At 49.6% G+C, this 21,192-nt stretch overlaps 1 protein-coding gene and 1 long non-coding RNA gene across 4 annotated transcripts in view; one reads left to right on the top strand and one right to left on the bottom strand.

Moving 5' to 3' along the window:
* The window catches only part of LOC119163544 (Mon2 homolog, regulator of endosome-to-Golgi trafficking), a 295,128-nt gene that overhangs the window by 209,596 nt on the left and 64,340 nt on the right, over nucleotides 1-21,192 (top strand). The window lies entirely within an intron of this gene.
* Nucleotides 407-19,744, bottom strand: LOC142790730 (uncharacterized). The gene is made up of 2 exons (XR_012889723.1): nucleotides 19,539-19,744; nucleotides 407-634 (listed from the first exon to the last, which is right to left on the bottom strand). It is a non-coding gene; the product is annotated as an uncharacterized LOC142790730 (long non-coding RNA).

Genomic DNA, 21,192 nt, shown 5'->3' with positions numbered 1-21,192 from the left:
GGCGGTACTTGTAGTTGATTATGAAAGATGCGAGATGTTATAAAATAGGAATGGAGCCACATACGACGCGTGTCATTACTGGAAGGCCATCGTTCGATTCAGTGCGGGTGACGTACGCTAGGGGGAGCGTTGTAATAAAATCGACTGGGCAGTATGTACCGAGGATTCATGGTTTACCAGGTTTAAGGCTCCGCAGCTTCGTCCAGTCATCATCATTCACTTTGTGGATATGGCGGCACTTTTCTAATTTTTTTTGCTCCTGTCATCCACTCAATAGACTTTACGAAATACTTGAAATGTTATTGCACCTCAGTTTGGGCTAAGGAGAGAAGAGGGGAGCAAAGAGGGTTGCATTGAGGTGATAATAACTTTAACCACAGTATTTGCAGGGCGCTTACTTGCTGCGTAGAACACGACAGTTTTTTTTTTCTTTAATCCGAAATGTTAATTCGCGCGCATACACTTCATGCGTTCGCACTTAGTGCGTCAACGGGGTGAAATGTAGCTACATCTTCCTGGAAACGCGCATTCGTCGTCACTGTGGGGCCATGCTGACTGTTTTTGCCTCGCTGGTTGGTATTCACTTCATGACGTCTCTGTGTGGGTTCTTTGCAGTACTTTGACCGATGCGCTCCTGTGTAGGAAGAAAGGAAGGTTGCTGCATTCGCTAACTACGTTGACGTTGTACTAACGGGTTCAAAAGGTGCGTTCTCTGGCGTGTTAGTGACCGCGCAGTTAGCGAGGGTGGCAGTTCGGTAACCGTTTGAGAAGGTGGCAACCTTCATGGTCGTGCAGGGAACGTATTATAACGCGGTCTACAACTGTACAGAAATTAAGAGATGATCGTAACAATACTAGTAATACTATCTGTGGTTTTGCGTCCCGGAACTATGCCATATGATTATGAGACACGCCGTATAGTGGAGGGCTCCGGAAATTTTGACGATCCGGTGTTCTTTAACGGGCACAGTGCAAGGGACTCTGTCCTTTTGCCTCCATCGAAAATGCTACCGCCGCGGCAGAAATTAAAAGAAGACGAGAATATGTACCGCTATGATGGGATTAGGTTATTTCGGGACATATCGCTCTAGTTTAATCAAGCATTCTAGAGAATCTCGTCCGTCTGCCCCGCCGCGGTGGTCGAGTGACTAAGGTACTCGGCTGCTGATCCGCAGGTCGCGGGATCCAATCCCGGCTGCGGCGGCTGCATTTTCGATGTAGGCGAAAATGCTGTAGGCTCGTGTGCTCAGATTTGGGTGCACGTAATAGAACCCCAGGTGGTCGAAATTTCCGGAGCCCTCCACTACGGCGTCTCTCATAATCATATGGTGGTTTTGGGACGTTAAACCCCACATATCAATCAATCTCGTGCGCCTCCAAATGATCCAGTCTCTTTATTGTTTGGGAGAATAGTCACTCAAAGATGCCTTCACCAATTTTCATAACCAACCACTTTTCGATCGTAATCTGCGTTATGTTGGTTAAACTCTTGTGATGAAAAAAATCCGTAATCTGGGGATGTGTGCTTGAATCGATGTTTTAAAAAAATGGATTTTTTTTTCTTCGAGGGTATACAACCGATTTCTTTTGCACTGACGTGTATGTGCTTTAACTTTGAATTTCAATCCTAGTGCGGCCCCGCCGTGGTGGTCTCGTGGCTAAGGTACTCGGCTGCTGACCCGCAGGTCGCGGGTTCGAATCCCGGCTGCTGCGGCTGCATTTCCGATGGAGGTGGAAATGTTGTAGGCCCGTGTGCTCAGATTTGGGTGCACGTTAAAGAACCCCAGGTGGTCTAAATTTTCGGAGCCCTCCACTACGGCGTCTCTCATAATCATATGGTGGTTTTGAGACGTTAAACCCCACAAATCAATCAATCAATCAATCCTCGTGCGAAATTGGTCGGGCAACACTGGCGCGCTCGCGAGCCATGACGTCATGATCTGCTTGCCGTGCGAGCGTCTCCATTCCGCCGAACCATTTGGTTCCGTCGTCTTCGACTGTTCGTGTAATCGAGCGGGGGCAACTTCGTTCAGCTTTGCATCGAAATTAAATTATCTGCACAGCGCCTAAACTTCGGTATCGAAGACGACGACTGGCGCTGCACGCAGCGCATGATGTCACACGTCATGGCAAAATGGCGGGTGGGTATACTCATATATATATACACATGCAAAATGTGAAAACTTCGGTGGGATTTGAACTCCCCCCCCCCCTCCCTTCCCAGACAACGCTCTAGGCCATAACCAATGTTCGTAAAAGAGTTATTCTTGCGAATGATGGAGCCTAACTATCCAGTGATGTGGCGAACAGTAAACTCAATTAGTGGGAAAATACGGTGATTCTTTTTTTTCTTTCCTTCTTAAGCGGATCGCAATTTCTTAATTACAGTTTGGCCAGTTTGTACATATCTGAACAGGGCGTACAGACGTAGTGACTAAATGAAGCATGCAGACACGGCGCTGTCTTCAGATAACAATCACAGACACAGGAATCAAAATTATTATCGCCTAATTGCGCATCCAAAGCAGCACCGCATTATCATACAGAAGATGAAAAGTTTGATGGCAAGGCGCAACCAGCGCGGCGGCATGTGAAAGATTCGCTGATCGCGTTTCGTACGAGATCGCTGATTGATTGATTGATTGATTGATTGATTGATTGATTGATTGATATGTGGGGTTTAACGTCCCAAAACCACTATATGATTATGAGAGACGCCGTAGTGTAGGGCTCCGGAAATTTCGACCGCCTGGGGGTTCTTTAACGTGCACCCAAATCTGAGCACACGGGCCTACAACATTTCCGCCTCCATCGGAAATGCAGCCGCCGCAGCCGGGATTCGAACCCGCGACCTGCGGGTCAGCAGCCGAGTACCTTAGCCACTAGACCACCGCGGCGGGGCTTCGTACGAGATCGCAATTGATTTCTTGTGCTCGCACTGTGCAAAAGACGTGTACGAAACATGTTAAAGACGTGTTAATGATATGTACAAAATAATTGTGTATGCCGCTTGCACGGCGGAACTCCGCATCATACGCGCCGACAACGTTCTCATTCACACCAGAAGCGCGTGTCTTCCGATTCCCGTGTTTGCGACTCGGGGATTTTCCCGCTCGGCGTTTCACACGATTGCGATAGCGGGGGCGGCGCGGTCTCGTGTTGCGTGACGTCAGCCGAACAGTCGCTCTCCTGCCACGCGGTGATTGGTTGGTGAAGCTCGCTGCCGAAGCTCGACGAATGTTGCGTATCGTCACGCGAGACTGCAATCGCTGTTTCCCAGTGTCGGTTTTGTTCGCCACCTCGTGGTTGCGCTGAGAGAGATGAGATAAGAGGGCTGCGATATAGAGAGTCGAGACAATAATATCTCATCGCTGAAGTGTTCGTATCGCCCGACAATTTCCTGATGTGGACGTTAAACTGAAAGCAAATATCTGCGTTTGCCCGTATACCAAGACTATACGACATTCCTACCTGAACTGGAATAATATGATAGCTATAAGTATAATTCGTGAAGTATTACGTCCCTTAATCACGATGTGATCATGATGCACGCCGCATTGGCGGGTTCCTGAAATTCTGGCATCCCGCCTGCTCTGAAATGCGACCACCGTGGTTGGCATCGAACCCCCGACCTTGGGGTCGTCGACCGAGCACCATAACGACTGTGCCGCAGAGGTGGACCGAAAAGTTTAAAGTCTTGATGAAGGGAGTTCGACCGCCCGTCGAACGTGTTTTTTTTTTTGTATCAAACTTAGAATTCTATTACGTAAAAAGCTTTACCGTTGATTGCTCACTAGCCCTCTACTCTCTGCTGTTGCAGAACCTCGTTCACACATTCCCGGTTCATACGGTTTACCGGTGCCAACGACGGCGATATCGTTATCAAGCGAGACTGTTTTCTCGGTTGGTTCGTTTTTCCTGCGTTTTCTGTCTTCTTCTCTTTTTTATTATTGCAGCGACTCTTCGACTATCCTGGGCCGTCGCCATCGTAGTAGCAGCAGTAATAGTATTAACAGTATTCGTAAACATACCATGACATGTGGGGTATAACGTCCCAAAACCACCGTATGATTATAAGAGACGTCGTATTGGAGGGCTCCAGAAATTTCGACCTCGTAAGGTTTTTTTAACGTGCACCTAAATCTGAGCACACGGGCCTACAGCATTTTCGCCTTCATCGAAATTGCAGCCGCTGCAGCTAGGATTCGATCCTGCGACCTGCGGGTCAGCAGCCGAGTACTTTAGCCACTAGATCACCGCGGCGGGGCTGGTAACATACGAATCGTTCTAATAGTATCGTATTTGCTCAAATTTGATTGGAGTTTCTTGCTTTAGAATTTTTGTTTTACTTACAGTCGAGCCTCACGTAACAGTCCAATGCAGAAATTTCGTTATCATCGTGGGCACATTAAAACGTCACTCCTTGCGATTACTGTCGAGTGAGTAATAAGGTAGTGTTAGGCATTAGGCTACAGGGTCACGTGACCAAAGGGGCAACTCGGGGTCAAAAAGATGTCGAAATGGTAAGGCTCGCAATACTATGAGTATGATCGTGGTGGTGGTGCTTTTCCTCAAATTAATAAACAATATGATAATGTTCCGGGAAACTTAAGATAAAAATGTAATGCCTGTCGAAAGAGGCGTTCACTTTGCTTTCCGAGTATAGGCACCCGGCAATGCAGTTTACGAGATCTGATGGTAGCGCCAGAACACACAGCCTAGCGAGTGGGCGCAGCAAAACCGAGTCTTCCAATACGTAACCTAGCTAGCGAGTAGACGCAGCAACACCGGACTTGCAAGTTGCACGTGCATATAATTTTCTTTTTTCAGTTGTGAACAGGGGTTCACAGTTGATTATGTAAGCGCCCAGGAAGCGTTTTTTGAAAACGCGGCAAAAAGGGAATCGACACTTCAGCGTCTCAATGTGTTCAGCGAGCGTTCTATTTTTTTTGGTATCCCTGGCGGTTGGTACCAACAATGCGGACGCGGCCCAAGAAGCTTCGTGGCGCCCTCTGGTCCACTGTCGGGTGCCTATTATCACTGCGTAGAACTGTTTCCTTCAAAAAACGTATGAACGAAGTTCATACCACTATGTGTGTAATACAGGTCTGGTCCACTGTCGGGTGCATTATCACTGCTTAGAACTGTTTCCTTCAAAAAACGTATGAACGAAGTTTATACCACTATGTGTGTAATACAGGGATGTCACTCGCGCTTTATAGCCACCCACACGTGCCTTCAAGCCGAATGTCGTTATTGAAAAAGAAGGTTTAGGCACGCCGCCTGGTATCGTCGACGCCGTGACATATATATTTTTTGTCAGCCGGAGGGCTCTGACGGCAAAACAGGAAACGTTCACGGAACGCCGGTGACATGCGGGTACACCAATCTGTTGTGCGTGTGTTGTACGTCGGCACGTGTGCGGGTATATAGCTTTTTGGAGGTCTGCGCGCGCAACCTAAAGGCCGTCGCCGCGCGTCATCGAATATGTGGCGCTGTGTAAACGTGCAACGCCCTCTTCCTTCCCCTCCCCCCCCCCCGGTGGCATATAGCCAAAAAGTTTGTTCGACAGGGATACATATAAAGTCATCAGATGAAGCATGTATGCGCTGCTGACGAAGGCCGGTTCCCGGCCGTAACGTTGGCAATAAAGCATGTTTTTTTTTTCATTTGCTCGTCCCCTTCATTTGATGACTTATAACTCGACCGAACCCAGGAAGACTTTCAAGAAATACCATATATATATATATATATATATATATATATATATATATATATATATATATATATATATATATATATATATATATATATATATATATATATATATATATATATAGTGTCAAGTAGATCCTCCGTGAGCGGTCACAACGTTGGCCTTCATCAGGAGCCTTCATCAATCCTGATGAAGGCCAGACTCTAGGCCGAAACGTCGAAATAAACCACGTTGTGACCGCTCACGGAGGATCTACTTGACTACTTCCCGCAGGTCGCGGAATTGAATCCCGGCCGTGGCGGCCGCATTTTCGATGCAAACGGAAACGCTTTAGGCCCGCGTGCATTAAATTTAGGTGCTCGTTAGGGAACCCCCGGGTGGTCGGAATTTCCAGAGCTCTCGTCATATGGTGGTTATGGGGCGTTAAGGCCCTAGAATTATTATATTATATAGACGCGTGGTGACCCGCCACGCCTTTCTTCCTTTTTTTTTCTTTTGTTACCCGGCGGCCATTGTTATTGAACGGTTGACGCGATACAAAATTGTTCAAATCCCGGCTGTGGCGGCTGCATTTCCGATGGAGGCGGAAACGCTGTAGGCCCGTGTGCTCAGATTCGTGCTCAGCACGTTAAAGAACCCCAGGTGGTCGAAATTTCCGGAGCCCTCCACTACGGCGTCTCTCATAATCATATGGCGGTTTTGGGACGTTAAACCCCACAAATCAATCAAGCGATACAACATTGAGCGTGATACGCAAATGACAGCTCGCAGCCCAAGAAGGTGGCGGGTAGGTATATAGGGCCTCTAGTTCGTAAGCTATATTTCCACGCCCCTTTCTCAAGTTTTGTTATCGCCCCACTACACGTGCAAGTGTGACGACACCCATTGACTACCGATATAATCGTAGAACCTTCCGATGCGATTAGGCGCACAACGTGAACATTACAGATTCTTCTGGAACTTATGGTTGCCGATAGCGATAACGCCGCAATATTCGACGGTGCATGTGTAAATGCCGCCGATGCGCGTGACCGCTTGTCAGTTGATCGACGGCATACGCTCTGTTCGCCGCTACCAGTTGATTGACATGTGGGGTATAACGTCCCAAAACCACCATATGATTATGAGAGACGCCATATCGGAGGGCTCCGGTAATTTTGACCACTTGGGATTCTTTAACGTGTGCCCAAGTCTGCGCACACGGGCCTACAACATTTCCGCCTCCTTCGGAAATGCAGCCGCCGCAGCCGGGATTTGAGCCCGCGACCTGCGTGTCAGCAGCCGAGTACCTTAGCCAGTAGACCACCGCGGTGTGCCTTGCGGCTACCAATGACAGTGTGTATTGCTGTATAGTCTGACCTTCAATTTCCCGGCCACAAGATCGGCCAAATAAGAAGTTTCTTCTTTAGAACGCCGACTGTTGCGTTCGTCGACGTCATGACCACGTGAAAATAGTTTATACGCGCAATCAAACTACCGCTACAAACACGTCATCGAAGCTGTAGCGCAATACACGTTCAGCCTCCCCCCCCCCCCATTAAAACCATATACCTCTTCCTGCTCTCCGAAGTATACTTTGTCTGCATTTGGGTTACGATAACAACATCTGGCGAGAGCTCTGATGACGGCGAATTTAAACCACATAACCGACACGAGTTGCACATAGAACGCTGCCAAGTGCGCTTCCACGAGAAAGAGAGGGGGGGTAGGGGTTGGTGTAGCACTCAGGAAAGCAACGATGCTATCGCTGAGAGAAAGAGAAATGGTGACGATTTGGCGGCGCGTAAACACACTCGCCTTGGTTGGTTGCGAAACTTTATTGAGGTCCTGCAAGGCGCGCGTCAGCGCGCAGCGGGCGTCTCCCACGTCGGGACCGTTAGGCCAAGCCTATCGGCCGCTCCGCGGGCCTGCTGGACGGCCCAAAGTTGGTCGGCCAGGAGGGAGCTGCGAAGGGCCGCCTCCCACCTGACCGATGTAGTGTTGGGGTTAGTGTACATTGCCTTGCACTCCCAGAGCATGTGCGCCAGCGTGGATACATCCCCACATTCGGGGCAAGCGTCATTGGGGAACACGTCAGGATAAATAGCGTGAAGGGATCTCAGGTTAGGGTACGTGTCGGTCTGCAGTAGTCTGAGCGTAAGGGCTTGTGGCCTATTAAGATTTGGATGAGGGAGTGGATATAGTCTCCGCGCGAGGTAAAAATATTTTGTTATTTCGTTGTACGTGGCAGGCGCGTCCCTGTTTTCCGCAACCCCGTTGGCCCCGAATCGTTGCCCGGAACCCGCGCGGTCGGTAAGTGCGCGCGCGGCCTCGTGGGCAGACTCGTTGAGGTTGGGGGGAGCGCCTTGGACCTGTCCAACATGTGCAGGAAACCAAATCAGTACGTGGTGCTTGATGCCGTCGCGGCCACCACTTTGGAGCACGCGCAGGGCTTTCTTGGAGATTACACCGCGCTCGAAAGCGCGAATAGCTGACCTAGAGTCACTATAGATGACCTCCCTCTCACCTTCCAGGATGGCCAGGGCGATGGCCACTTGCTCGGCAACCGCCGGATCGTCAGTGTGAACCGATGCGCAGTTGGTGATTTGTTGTTTGGAGTCGACGACGACTGCGGAGAAGGCGCAGCTCCCACGGTACGCGGCCGCGTCGACAAAGCTGACGCCGTGCTCCTCACTGTGAATCTGCTTGAGAAGAGTGGCAGCTCTAGCCCGTCGCCTACCACGATTGTGCTCGGGATGGACATTCCTCGGTATCGGTGCCACGGTGATGAGGTCGCGAATCTCACGGGGCACCTGTCTCATCTTCTCGTCCACTTCAGCCGGAGAGTGACCGAGCTCTCGGAGTATATGTCTGCCGGTCTGGGAGCTCGAAAGGCGCGCGAGCTGGGCCCGCTCCTGCGATTCGGCAATCTCCTCCAACGTATTGTGTACTCCGAGCTGGAGCAGGCGCTCGGTGCGCGTCCTGATCGGGATACCGAGGGCCCGCTTGGTAATCTTTCTGAGCAAGACGTTGATCTTGTCACGCTCGGCACGCTGCCAATTGTGCATGGCCGCGACATATGAAAAGTGGCAGAGCACAAAGGCATTGACCAGGCGGATTAGGTTGTCTTCCTTGAGGCCTTGGTAGCGGTTGGCCACCCGCCGAACCAGCCGAACCGCGTTATCCGTCTTGGCGGCGAGCTTGAGTATAGTCTTGCCGTTGGAACCATTGGACTCGATGGTCATGCCGAGGACCCGAATGGAGTCAACTCTGGGTATTGCACTGCCATCTCCGGTGTAGAGCTTGATATCACTCTTCGAGATCGGCTGCCAGTTTTTGGGCTTGGGCCCTCGCCTTGTGGGTTGGTAAAGGAGAAGCTCGGACTTGCTTGGGGAACACCTCAGGCCTGTGGGACGGAGGTAATCTTCCGTGGTGTCTATGGCCTCCTGCAGGGAGCGCTGAACTTGCCCGTCACTGCCACCTGTGCACCAAATGGTAATATCGTCCGCGTAAATTGTGTGGTTAATGCCTTCGATACATGAGAGCCTCTTGGACAACCCGACCATGACAAGATTGAACAGGGTGGGCGATAGCACTGACCCTTGTGGCGTGCCGCGCGATCCCAGCTCGATCTCCTCGGAGACAAGGTCTCCCACACTGAGGGTGGCTCTCCTACGGGTCAAGAACGAGTTGACATATTTGTAGAATCTGACTCCAAGGCCGAGCTCAGCAATCGACCGCAACACGAAAGAGTGAGCAACATTGTCGAAGGCTTTCTCTAAATCGAGGCCGAGAATGGCCCGCATGTCTCGAGTGTTGCAGTCGATGACTTGGTGCTTGAGCAGCTTCATAGCGTCTTGCGTCGAAAGCTTGGCCCGAAAGCCAATCATGGTGTACGGGTAGAGCCCATTGTCTTCCAGGTACCGAGTCAACCTATTGAGGACCACATGCTCGGCTACCTTTCCCACGCAGGATGTGAGCGAAATGGGGCGCATGTTGTCCAAGTTGGGTGACCTCCCCGGCTTAGGAATGAGCACGGTGCGCGCGACCTTCCACGGGTCGGGGACCTCGCCGCTCTTCCATGCCTCGTTGATGATCTCGGTGAGGTAGTCGATTGATCGGTCGTCCAGGTTGCGCAGGGTCTTATTAGTTATGCCATCGGGGCCCGCGGCAGACCTCCCATTGAGCGCGTAAAGCGCCTGCCGAACCTCTTCGTGGCATATCTCGGCGTCCAGTTCAGTGTTGGCCGGTCCTGAGTACTCGGGGTACGTTGTTGCGGGGTTCGAGTCGACAGGGAGGTACTTTTGCACCAGCTGCTTCAAAACCTCCTCTTCTGAAGAGGACTGCTTGGCTTCGTGCATGGTTCGCGCTAATACGTTCCGCTGGTTAGTTTTGGTGTTAGTCTCGCTGAGCAGGTGCTTGAGCAGGTTCCATGTCTTGCCATTACGCATCTGGCCATCTACCGAGTTGCACACCTCGTCTCACTGCTGCTTGGAGAGCACGCGACAGTGCTCCTCGATGGTCTTGTTTAGGTCGGAGATTTTCTTGCGCAACCTGCGATTGAGGCGCTGGCCTATCCAGCGGGCGAGAAGTGACTGCTTGGCCTCTAGCAGGTGGGCAAGGCGGCTATCCATTTTTTCAACCGGAAGGTCAGTACTAATATTCTTGGTGGTACTTATGACGTCCTCTCTGAGCTGGCTAATCCACTCCTGTAGGCTTGGCCTGGTTGCAGGTAGGGGTCGGTCGTTGCGGACTTTGCGAAACTGGTCCCAGTTTGTCCAAGAAAACTCCCGTGCCCTCTTTCGGACCATTAAAAACTGCGTCACCAGGACGTAATGGTCGCTACCTAAGTCAATGTTTGAGTTGGCCCACTGTACATCGGGGAGATTCTTGACGAAGGTCAGGTCGGGAGTGGAGTCTCTGCAGGATGAGGTGCCCAACCGAGTTGGAAAGGCCTTGTCGGTGATTAGAGTCAGGTCCATGTCCGTCGCGTTCTGCCACCGTTCCGCGCCCTTGCTGGTATTGTACGGGTAGCCCCAAGTGTGGTGCGGAGCATTAAAATCGCCCGCCACAACCAGGGGGTTGGGACCTGCCAAGTTGACGGCCTTCTTTATGAGGGCCCTGAAGCGCTGCCGTCGGTCCTTAGGACTACTGTACACGTTGAGAAAAAAGATGCTGCTTCGGTCCGAGCTGCGCGGCAGAATCTCGGTCATGACATATTCGGCGCTGCTGGTGGCCATTTTGAGGTCGTGACAGATGTGTGTGAGCTTGTTACTGACCAAGGTGCAGACGCCCCGGCCATCGGAATAACACGAGGCGGGCTTGTAACCAGTCAGTGTGACGTTTGGAGTTAATGTTTCCTGAAGCAGAATGACGAGGGGTTTTTCGCTAGAGCATCGAATGTACTGCGGCAAGTACGCCTTTTTACTAGGGAAGCCCCTGCAGTTCCATTGCCAAATAAGAAACGTCTCACTTGGCTTGGCCATCTTGGTGCTTTTGTGGGCTGGTGCTGCCCTCAGATTGGCTAAGAATAGCGTGGACGATGGGGCCCGTAGCGCCGGGCTGGGGTTGTACGACGGCGGTTGCACACTCGCCTTGTTAAAATGTTTTTCGCATCTTTCAATTTGTTGTGCGTATGTGCTTTGTAAAACGCATATTTGTTAGCATGTGTGTGCGCGCAACAGACGCGCGTAGGCGTTTCCCTCTACACCTCTCACAAAGCGCGTATACTTGCTCTAGCATGCGCGTTCAGGCTCGTCTAGGTGGCGCTGCTGATAATTGTCGGGGTCCATTGTTCCGAAATCGCGATACGATTTTGAGATATATAAACATCTGGTGTTTTGAGTCCCGAAACTACGACAAGATTATGCAGAGACGCCGTTAGTGAAGGGCTCCGAGAATTTCTACGATCTATAGTGTTCTTTAACGTGCACTGACCGCATATGCAGTCCACGGACCTGTCGCGGCCGCAATCGAACCCGTCACTTTCGGTTCAGCAGCCGAGCACCGTGGCGCCACTGCTCCACCGAATGAAGGAAGGAAGGAAAATAGAGGGAAAAGAAAGGCAGGGAGGTTAACCAGCCTATAGGCAGCCGGTTTGCTACCCTGCGCATGGGAGAGGGATGGGGGAGATGAAAGAGAGCAGAGAGGGAAGAGAGAAACAGCACATTCGGCAGCACACGCGCGCACACTCAGTCATAGTCCAGTCTTGTCTTTCGCGGTGTGTGACACTGCTGTTACAGTCGCTTGTTCAAGTCGGTGTCGCGTAGGAATTTCAACAGAGCTTTCGTCGCCTTCTGTTGCAATGTCTTCTCTCGGGCACTTGACAGAATAGTGTCCACAGACATTCGGCTGTTGTCGATGCGCGCAAAAGCGGACGCCAGTGACTGTCTCTGGATTTCATACAACGGACAGTCCCACAGGATGTGGTGTAGCGTCTCTTCGGAATGACAGGCATCGCAGAGAGCGTTGTCGGCCATTCCTATGACAAAGGAATAAGATTTTGTAAATGCCACTCCTAGCCATAAGCGATGAAGAAGGGTGGCTTCTCTTCGGTCGAGTCCAGTGGGCGTGCGGAGAGCCATCAAAGAGCACAGGTGGTGTTGACGATTCGTATCGATGCTTGGTGGGCACCATAGTGAAAACGTGATTTCACGCGCAAGTCGCCGAGGTGGACGATATGGTTACGAGAGACGCCGCAGGCACCCGACAGTGGACCAGAGGGCGCCACGAAGTTTCTTGGGCTGCCTCCGCAATGTTGGTACCGACCGCCAGGGATACCAAGAAAATGGAACGCTCGCTGAACCCATTGAGACGCTGAAGTGTCGATTCCCTTTTTGACGCGTTTTCAAAGAACGCTTCTTGGGCGCTTACATAATCAGCTGTGAACCCCTGCTCACAATCAAAAAAAGAAAATAATATGCACGTGAAACTTCCAAGTTCGGTGTTTCTGCGTCTATTCGCTAGGTTGAGATCTCGTAAACTGCATGAGATCTCGTAAACTGCACGAGATCTCGTAAACTGCATTGCCGGGTGCCTATACATGATTTTCTTTTCGGCTGATGGGGGCCGCCATCTTGGGCTGATAAGCGCTTGTTTTGCAGATTTTTTTTATGTCACAGTATAAAATTATCGCGGTCATGGAACGTTGAATGTGCCGTCAATGCCATTTCGCGCGTGTGAGTTGACCGTAGCACTGTTTGTTTATTTGATACGAATACTAAACGTTATCAGTCCAAGATGGCCGCGCTTGAGCGCGTTTGGAAAATGGTGTGCAGTGCTCCGAAAATTCCACCACCTGGGGTCGTTTAAGATGCCCCTAAAGCTGAATAGACAGGTGTGAGGGATTTTGACCTCCTTCCAAAAAACAGCCACCACGGCCGAGATTCGACCCGCGATCGGGTTAGCCGTGGAGTGTCATAACCATACTCTTAACCATATCCGGTTAAATGCTGGCTATATCCAAAAAACCAGGCGAAATATGTCTCGTTTCTTGGCTATATGCGGTACCTTAAGCGGGACGTAATTGAGAGCGCACTATAGTGATCACCGCAGCGGTTAGAGTGAAGGCGAAGAAGAAGAAGAAGACAAAGACGAAGACGACGAAGAAGAAGACGACGAAGAAGACGACGACGACGACGACGACGACGACGACGACGACGAAGAAGAAGAAGAAGAAGGAGGAGGAGGAGGAGGAGGAGGAGGAGGAGGATGAGGAGGAGGAGGAAACAGAGAGGGACTTGTGGAAGATGGGAATGCTTACGAAATCGTCACTGGAGGCCTACCGAACTTTCAAGCAGGAAATTGCAAGGGAAAAGATCTATGATAATTCTCGGGGTAGTTCTCTCCTGTTCGAGGCCAGAGCGGGAGTATGGCGGACCGAGCCAAATACGAAGGCACAGATACGGTGTGTAGTGCATTTGGAGAGGAGGAGGAAGTGGCTGAACATTTGATAATGTTCTGTAAAGAGCTCCATCCTATAGTCCAAGGTAATGGCGCGGAAGTTTTCAAAGCATTGAGGTTTGGGGACAGTGAAGGCATAGTAGACTTTAAATGGGTAGAAATAACCAGTAGGAGGCTAACTGATTGATGGCTACAATCAAACAGCACATAGTGATATTACTTGACTTTACGGCTAGGTGGCGTGAGCCGCCGCCCGATCTAAAGGGCGCAGCCGGATACACTGAATAATGAAAGGTGTGGAGAGGGGGGTCGTACGAGGGAGCAATTAACGGGTGCAGTGCCCGGCCGTGCGCACACACGCGCGCGCTTGCTTGTTTGCCGCACGTCTCTTTCACGACCGGAGAACGATTTCATGCAAAGAGAGGAAAACAAAATAAAGCCACCCACGATCTGCTGTTTGCGACATCGGTTGAGAAGGAAGTGTGTAAGGTAGGGAAAAAAACAGTATCGAATAAAAAATACAGTCCGCATTGCGCGCCACGTGGCAAATATAGCGTCGCGTTGCGAAATGGCGAAGGTCGTCCTGAAATGTAAACAGTGTAATGAAACTGTCACGGGGTATACATACGGGCAACCCTGCGCAACAAGGGGCGCGGTCGCCACGTGCTGCCCGTGTACTTCGCCGTCGACTGCTGCGGAGCGGAGCAGGCGCCTCTGTCGACCCCGCCGCTACAGCCACCGTTGGTGCCGACGGAGTCCTTACGTCACGTAAACAGCCGACGTAAATAGCGGGACGGCTCAGTGCTCTCCCATAGTTGAGTACGAAGCACTCGAAGTCGTTAAACATTTTCTTCTAAACACAGCTTTACGTTGTCTCCATTCCACACGTAAACACACGTGTGCACATATATAGGTGAAACGTGTGTATTGTAAGCGCTTGTTACTTCGTGTTAACGTTCTGTTTGCGTATACATAACTATTTTTTTCATTCCTGATTGTCATTTTCGTGCTTTAGGACTTTGGCAGGGCCTATTGAATAAATAAGTCTCTTTGCGTTGCCTCATACTGTTATTGGCTTCCGCCTTCAGTGTGTACGCCGATATTCATTTCTTGGTTTATTGTTACCATTGTTAAGTCCACTTACCTTGAGATGAAGCGGCAGGATATACAGGATGTGAGAAGGAAGTACTAGGGTGTAGACATCCGCCTCCAGGGTTTTTTCCGGCAGTCCCGGGAGAGGGGGGGAGGGTATTGGTGTTGTCGCGTGCCTGCCAACAGCTTGCCCTTACGCCACGGGTATATTAAAAGGTTGACGCAGCGAGCATTGCATTGGAAGATGATCGTCGACAGCTGAAACTTTTTGGGGCACAAAGATAATATGGTTGGTAAAAGGACGAATTGTGTTGGGGACATCTTAGTCGAAATCGGGATGAAGAAATGGACATTGGGCTGGACACATAGCTCGTAGACAAGATAACTGCTGGTCATTGAAGGTTAACAGAATGGTTTCCAAGAGAAGCCAAACGTGCAAGGCGGGAGACAGGAAGTTAGGTGGGTCGATGAAATTAAGGAGTTTTGCCGGTATAACGTGGCAGCAGCAAGCACAGAACGGGGTTGACCCGCCGCGGTGGTCTATAGTGACTATAAGGCATTCTGCTGCTGACCAGCAGGTCGCGGGATCGAATCACAGTCGCGGCGGCTGCAGTTTTGGATGGATGCCAAAATGCTCGAGATGCGTGTGCCTAGATTTAGGTGCACGTTAAAGAGGCCCTGAAACACTTTTTCAGGTAACCATGCAATGAATTCACCGGAAGAGATTATTGCCTCACGAATTGAATGCCGCAAAAATTTTAAGAATCCGTCGAGTGCGAGTGGAGTTACAAAGGTTCGTCGCATGCTGCAATTGTAATCTCTCTTCTCTTGTCCCTACGAAAGCGCTGAAAGCTAAGCAGGGAGGGATGGGAGTGGCAAACAAAACGCGTCACCATCGACTCGTGACCTTGAGCAATTTTCTTTGCTCTTTTTTCTTCGAATGCGTGTCTTTATCAGTGTGATCGCGCACGCGTGAACAAGTAGCGGCCTCCCGCGGCTATCACTGTAACGAGCGAGCGCGCCACGTTCAAGTAAGGCAATGGCTGATAGATGGGCTTGCTACGTGTGATGTTTGGGCATATTCCGTGTCGAGAGAAGAGGAAGCAATTTTTAGCTCACTTTGGGAATTTTTTGCGAATTCCAGGCCGCGTGCTACACGCTATAATATTTGGCTCGCGTGTTGTCGGGAGCCTCTACTACCTCTCGGCAGCGTTTTTTTGACCATGCCCAAAAAGTGTTGCAGGGCCCCTTTAAATGAACCACAGGTGGTCGAAATTTCCGGACGCTGAAACGCTCTTTCCGCGAGGGTAATCCAATCACACAAAGGCTGGAAGATGTCAAGCAAACTGTTGAACTATCATTATTGCCGTTGTTAGTTACTCCGCGTTATCACAAGGCCATCCCTCATGTAAAGTCCCGAAGAAAAAGGGGCCCCGCCGCGGTGGTCTAGTGGCTAAGATACTCGGCTGCGGACCCGCAGGTCGCGGGATCGAATCCCGGCTGCGGCGGCTGCATTTCTGATGGAGGGGGAAATGTTGTAGGCCCGTGTGCTCAGATTTGGGTGCACGTTAAAGAACCCCAGGCGGTTGAAATTTCCGGAGCCCTCCACTACGGCATCTCTCATAATCATGTATCGTGGTTTCGGGACGTTAAACCCCACATATCAATCAATCAATCGAAGAAAGAAGGGCTGAGTGTATTTACTTTAAGAAGAAAACATGCCCGGAGCTCTCAAAGAATGATGTAGCGAACGTTGTTTTGGGCGCTAGTTTTTGCTTTCACTTTTTTTTATTTTTTCAAAGTTCGGTAAAAGCGTATTTTCTCCTCTAGCTTTATTAGAGTGGGCTGCTATTGCGTGTAGGGGAAATTCGTATTTGCTCTGTCGAGGTTGTTAGCCGAGTCGGGAATGTTCTCGGAGAGCCGCGTTTTTTCTGCCCACGTTGCGTCACTGGGGTCCCCCCCCTCCCCGAAAGAAGAAAAGGTCGTGAGGGTTGTTCGCGAGGTACCATTGGCGCGTTCATTTTTTTTTTTCTTTCTTGTCGGTAATTGACCCTGAGTCTCTTGGAAGACCGCTGATTCGGCTGACCGTATGTAAGGCCTTGCGCGAGGATTCCCACGATGCGCTTTCCGGTGGAGCGAATACCTCCTTCTCTTATTGAAAACTTTTAAACATGTATTGTAGCTGTATTTTACGTTTCGACGGGTATTTTGTGAAGTTTGAAGCACTTATGAGGCACGTATAAGTGGAGTGTCGTTAGCAGTCGTGTAGGTTGGAACTGTTCTGTATAAGTTAGATATTTTTCTGTGATCTGTATCTGTGTATAAGTTAGATGTTTTTTTTTCCAACATATTCGGTATGGAGCTGATATGTCGTTTAACGATTGTATAACTAAGTCTCCTGTCTGTACATTTATGTATGTACATTTATGTACGCTGCATGGATCCACGCTAGTATTCCGCTATGGATGGAGATGTTTCCAGCAAGTTTTTGTTTTACTGTATTGCATTCGATCAAGCCCATCCTCCTTGGCTACGTCAATGGGGCATTTCTTCTACATCATATGCTTTCGAGATGTGATTTTTAGGTATTCACTTTGGGGTTTAGGACTAAAAGCAACTCCCTTTTAAGGGTGTACTTTTGAAATGATTCTCTGGACGTACCTTCAGGGCATACCATTTAAGGAGTGTTCATCCGAAACATTCCTTCAGGGGTGCTTTAGGAATACCCCGCCTGAACATTGTATTTTCTGACACCTTCTTCAATGGTATTATTAGGGAGTCGCAATTTCCGGAGCCTTTCGTTATACGGCGTTCCTCGTAATCGAATCGTATAATTTCGGAGCGTAAAACCCCAACACTTATCCACGGGGTCCGGCTACGATATGTGACCCCGTTTTGTTTTGTTTTTCTGTTTTTGTTTTTTCTAACCGACGAACACGGTGACCTCGGCACGAGTGGCCATCGCGGAATACGTCGTTGCCTTCGTGATTAGCGTTCCGTTCCCGACGCTGACGAGGCGGGAGATACACGCAAGCAGGCCCTCTCTGTTGGTTGCAAAGCCGGCTGCGTATACGTGCGTCGCCGTCGCGCCGGCACACGCGCATTGCAGCCCGATTTCGGACGGGGCGCCCCGAGATAGGAAGTGTGTATACGCTAACAGGAACGGGGAGCGCCCGTCGCTTCGGTGACAGCGCTCGCTCTATACGCAATGAGGCAGGAGCTGTTACACGAACGCGTGATATGTCTTTAGAAGCCGGAGGAAAAGGAAAATCCCGCCGCTTTGCTAACTGTTGCGCAAGGCAGAGGCTGTTGTTGACGACGGCCGGCAGTGTGGTCACGTTGCTTTTTTGGTGCTCCCGCGTTGCATAATTGAAAAGGGGCGGGACGATAGTTATAGCACCAGAACAAAAGGACGACACAGAGACAAGAAGGACACTTTTTGTCTCTGTGTCGTCGTTTTGTTCTCGCGCTATAACAATCGTCGTGTCATACCAACTAGCCCAAGCTGCCACACTTCTACGAAAAGGGTGGGCGGGGACTGGACGCTTAGCTCCTCCTTCGGTGCGTTGCTTCCCTGCAGGGCAGAGGAGATTGGCGGGAAACCGTTGGCGTCTTTCGTTTTAAATGTTTCTGGTAGGTTGCCTGACGAAAGAAAAAAAAGTACGCCTATCGAATAAATGTTTAAAAAGAAAAAAAAAGTTTCATAAGGAAGCTTACCTGTTCTCTAGGTGGGGGGTTATACAGCTGTCTCGCCTCCGTACCTGCGCATACGTGGAATTGTGTCAAGGTAATTTTTGGGCCTGCGTTGACAGGTAGCCTTGAGGTGAAGCATGGCACACAATTCAGTCGTTGAAATTGGGTGGTCCTGTGGTTACGAATTCGGACAGCCAGCGTTTCACAGTACTGGCTTTGTAAGTTTTTAAGCGTTAGGTTAAATTGTTTAGAAACCGGTTTTGCGGCTTGAATCACCTCGTTAAGCAAAGTGGCTGCTAAAGACCCCGCGAGAGACAGCACACTGTTCCAATCCGGATATATGATTCGGAATAATTGAACAGCGTGAACTGACAACGCACGAACAGAAAATCAAACGTGAGACGAAGAAACTCCTTTCGAAGGTGCTAGTAGATCAAGGAAAACGTGGTAATTAGACTGAGCTTGCTCCATCTTGATACCTTTCGAGCTCTTACGCAATGTTTCTCTTGTTGCATGAAAGATGTATCACCATCTCACCGTGTTGCTGCACCGTTCTGCCGGCTCACCTAACCGCCTATCGTTCCATCCAATCGTATGCAAATGTTTCCGTCATATATTGTATTGTATATGTGTTCTGACCTGCCAAGTGGGAATTCGTGCTTTTGCTATCATGCCACTTCTTATATTCATTGTGTCGTATGTTAGACGCTGTTTATGCTGTGACTTTGGCATGATTGCTTTTGCAATCATGCCACTTCTTATATTCATCATGTCGTATGTTAGACGCTGTTTATGCTGTGACGAAGGACCTCCCATTGCCATACCATCGTATCCTAATACCATCCCATGGTATTTTCGACACTATATCTGTCCTATCCCCAGGTGGTCGAAATTATCGGAGCCCTCCACTACGGCGTCTCTCATAATCATATGGTGATTTTGAAACGTTAACCCCCACATATCAATCAATATCTGTTCTGTGGAGAAGGCACTATCTTATTGCGATCTTATCGTAATGGAGACACGATCTGTACTATTGTAGATCCATTCTAGTATCGCCACATCATGCTTTAAATTCGACCTCCCCTAAGAAGGGTTTCATTTTATTGCCGTACTATCGTGTACTGGTTCCGTCATGAAACACTTTAGATCTGACCTGCGAAGAAGGGCGCGATCCTTTGTGGGGGCTGTACACAGCAGCCAATGTCGCTTCTCCGTGGCGCACGCAAGGTTTGGTGGTTTGCCAGACGATGCGCCGTTATCTGGCTCGTTGCTGGCTTGGCGTTTCGGTCGTTCGTCGAGCACTCAACTATCGCGCAGCTGTTATCGCAGGGAAATCGAAGTTGCAAAGTGCAGGCGATCTGATGTCTTCAAAAAAAAAAAAAAACAGCACAAGCACGGACAGCGGACAAAAAGAGGCGATTGGTAACAGCGAAAGAAATGCTTTATTACCACCCCTCATCACCTTCGACTGCTTTGGTATCCAATGTGAATAAAAAATGCTGGTGTATTGTGCGAGAAAGTGGGGTAGGTTTCCTCGAAACCTCGCACGCTATAGTGTATTGCCAGAGCGTCCCTCCTAATGATGATGCATTCATATTTACCGCGATCGTGTGCCCGCGAAGGTGACTGCATATAGGAAGATTACCCTGTCTGTAAATGTATTACATTTTGCGGATCACCCGGTTACCGTAATGGAGGGTGGTAGTATACACTGGTGGCGGCATCCTGCGACAGCTAGCGCAAGTAGAACGCTAGTGAAACATTTTTTTAAAAATAAAGAACTTTACGTGGCTAGCAAAGTCACATTAGAATCTGTCTGTCTGTCTGTCTGTCTGTCTGTCTGTCTGTCTGTCTGTCTGTCTGTTTATCTATCCATCTATCTATCTATCTACCTATCTATCTATCTATCTATCTATCTATCTATCTATCTATCTATCTATCTATCTATCTATCTATCTATCTGTCTGTTTCTCTATCTATCTACCTATCTGTCTGTTTCTCTATCTATCTACCTATCTTTCTATCCTTCTATCTATCTATCTATCTATCTATCTATCTATCTATCTAACTATCTATCTATCTATCTATCTATCCACACACACTCACACGTCGATGGCAATATGGCGTCGACAAGATATGAATGACTGCCGAGTTGTGAAGTGCTTCTGTGAACGCATTAATCAGAGGAGAATACGTAGGCCTTTCTCGACTGTCGTCGACACATCATTGTCGGATTGCATAACGCGCAGTCCTTGTGTCTTTGCTATGTACACGTGCGTGCGCATACGTATGTGATGACCCCCTGAAGTGCGTGAATTTGCTGTTGTGATAACAGTCTTCTGATATCAGCTTCTAGGTTTTAGAAGCTTGTCAGCGCGAGCCTCAATGACGATCAATTTTAAAGCTACCAATCGGTGTTGCAACTTGTCGTACTGCGCAGAAGCACACATGCCCTAGCGTACACCAGTTGGATGTACCAGAGTGGGACACAAAGTTAAGCCGGACCACGCGACGCAGTCTAGAAACTTATCGCCGATGTTAGCGACATATTACATCGATAATCATTAGCCAATCCTTCTACAGTTTCGTGTATTCGATCTCAATCCACTCGATACCATCACGTATAGACAGTTGGTACATGGTCTTCCTTTCACTTTCTCTCTCTTCTTTGTGTTTCTTGGTGCCTACGTGCGAGGATGCGGTGTACGTTCAGTGCCTTGCTGCTAGCTTACCGCAAGAACACGTTGCAAGTTCCGCGTTTGTCGTCATCCTCTTAGATATGCATATGGGTGCGTGTCTCCATTGCA

The sequence above is a fragment of the Rhipicephalus microplus genome, unplaced genomic scaffold (assembly GCF_043290135.1).
Source record: "Rhipicephalus microplus isolate Deutch F79 unplaced genomic scaffold, USDA_Rmic scaffold_123, whole genome shotgun sequence".
NCBI lineage: Eukaryota > Metazoa > Arthropoda > Arachnida > Ixodida > Ixodidae > Rhipicephalus > Rhipicephalus microplus.
The sequence above is the reverse complement of the archived record's forward strand: the minus strand, read 5'-3'. Positions and strand labels throughout refer to the sequence as shown.